The sequence below is a fragment of the Cucurbita moschata genome, unplaced genomic scaffold (genome assembly GCF_002738365.1).
Source record: "Cucurbita moschata cultivar Rifu unplaced genomic scaffold, Cmos_1.0 Cmo_Scf00043, whole genome shotgun sequence".
Lineage (NCBI taxonomy): Eukaryota > Viridiplantae > Streptophyta > Magnoliopsida > Cucurbitales > Cucurbitaceae > Cucurbita > Cucurbita moschata.
This window is the reverse complement of record NW_019268559.1, coordinates 1,420,920-1,423,559: the sequence shown is the minus strand read 5'-3', so window position 1 is coordinate 1,423,559 and position 2,640 is coordinate 1,420,920.

The window sequence follows — 2,640 nt, the reverse complement described above, 5'->3', positions numbered from 1 at the left end:
AAAAAAAAAAAAAAAAAAAAAAAAAAAAAAAAAAAAAAAAAAAAAAAAAGCCTCTTGGATTTGGTGGTTACGCACGCTTCCATTTCTTGGATTTGGTGCTGCGTATGGCGATTATAGCGCTTCTTCTTGGAGCGTTGTTGGTCACTCCCACAAGCTTCCTCTAACATTTCAGCTCCCGATTTGGCCTCAAAATCATCGTCTCTAACATTCTCCAATTCGTTTTCTGAAGTGTTAAAGGTCATATCAAGCATATGATGATGCGTATCGAACATATCCGGATCGAACATCTTCACTCTCCAACTCTTTCACCAATACAATACGTTCGGTCAATCTATATATCAACAACATGCAGTCACTCGTCAATGACTAGGAGGCNAAAATAAAAAAAAAAAAAAAAAAAAAAAAAAGCACTGATTTTGATTGTTTTGAATGGTGTAACAATCATTATTACAAGTATTATGTCTGATTTGTACGAAATCATGCTTGTTCAGTACGTAGGTTTTCAGGAATGACAGTGCTACATTTTTTACCCTTTTTTTTACTGCAGTAAAAATAAGTGCATGCAGTGAAAAAAAAACAAAACAAAAAAACAATGCATATGCACAAGTACTCTATCGAAAATTGTGTCTCTTGATTACAAAATAATATTGGTATCCACCTTAATCCATGTTTGTTTCAATTTGAGTTTCAAATATTCTTCAATAATCTTGAATAATAATTAGAATGAAGGAAGACAACAAACTTACCCGTGGGATGAACTGCGAAAGCGAAGGCAAGAAAATAAAAGGGGAAAAGGGTGTTTTGGGGAGGGCTCGAAGACAGGACCAAGTGCAAGTGTGGGTGGAATGAATCCCAGAATGTTATTGCCAAGTGTGGGGCGTGGGAGGAAGAGAGGTGAAGAAGAGGAGGAGGAGGAGGAGGAGGAGGAGGAGCACAAATGCAGCAGAGGCTGTATTAAGTAATCAAACTAAGTGTGTACTGTGGTCAGACAAAAAGCTGAGATACTGTTTGCAATTACCACCAAAAGCATCAATGCGCAACTAACTACTACAAATATGATATTATAATATGTGGGGTGAGGAATTTGAGATGATTGGTGATCTCACAATATTAAGCTCAAATTAATTGAGTTGGAAATTTCAAATGATAAAGCAGTAAATAAGGAATTGAGAAGAAGGAAAAGAGGTGAGGACAGCATAAGGCAAGGTTGGTGAGATTTGCAGAGGGTATTAAGAGGGATGAAAAACGCATTTAATGGAATTTAAATTTTGGGGTATGGTCACAAGAATTACTGCATACTTTAGTAGGGGGAGCATTGGAGTGTAAATTTTGTGCCAGACTCACATTTATTATTATAAACCTAAATGCGCGCATGCTTATTTATCCCTTCTCACTCTTTCCTTCCCTGTCTCAAACTAAATCTAGCTTGGTAACAGTTCAAACCCATTAAAAAGGTGTGAAAATCATTGAGAGGGAACAAAGATTTTGTCCAAACCCATTTCGTATTATGAGATCCCGCATCGTTTGAGAGAGAAGAACGACTGTTACACTCCCAAAACTTGCCAATGGGGTTCATTTATTGATTTGGGATTAAAATAATATATGTTTTTGGTGATGTGATTATAAGGATTTAATTATGGTTTAATGATGGGAAGGGAATGGAATAGGAGATGAAATGATGAAGAGATTAAAAAAGAAAAAAAAAAGTGGGGGCGGTGGAAGGAGACAGATGTGTCCCAAATAACAGAGAGTAGTAATCAGAAAACATAAATGGTCTGTTGTTATTATTAATAATAAAAATAAATACATTAATACTATTATTTTGTCTGAGGGTAGAATTTAGAATGCATAAATGCGTATCAAATAAATTTTGAGGAGGTCAGGACACGCAACCGCCCAGCCTCCTTAAAACCGGTCCTCATTCCATTCATTTCTCCAATTCCACCACTTCTTGGCTCTATATATTTCTCTGAACAAATCAGTGTGTATGTTAATGCAATGGTCCCCTTATTTATATTTATATCAATATATGTTAATATAATCTCTTTCCTTCTCTTATCCACTTTATTAAACTTAAAAATTATGTTTTATTACGTTGAAAAAGGAAACAAAGGGGTGGGGGAGGGAGAGAGGGAGGGAGTGGTGGCGCAAAACAAGACGAAAGGTCTCTCTCGGTTCAGTTCAGATGGGGAAGTGGTGCCTGTGGTTGTCTTGTGTGGTCCGAACCCCGAAATGCAATCGGAAGGGAAAGCGATGAGTGCCTTGGGGATGGGCGCGGGAATCAATACGTAACAATAACACACCTACCCAAGGCTTGGGATTTGGGATGCCCAATTGTACAAGATTTTAGTGAAACATATAGAACTAACGCATCAGCTACAGCCTTGCTGTTTTCGTTTGGTATGTCGGTTGGCTCATCACCGGGCTCCACTTTAATCTGTACAAAACCCTACCACAAACACATGCCCTTCACTCTCCATTCCCCCAAACAAACCCTCTCTACCTCTAACTATTGTGCTTTCCATGCAAACCAATGAACATAATAATGGCCATAAATAACATTCCCATTCTAAAAATGTTACCTAAGCAACCATCCCCACTAACCTCTATTTGGTTAAAAAAAAAAAAAAAAAAAAAAAA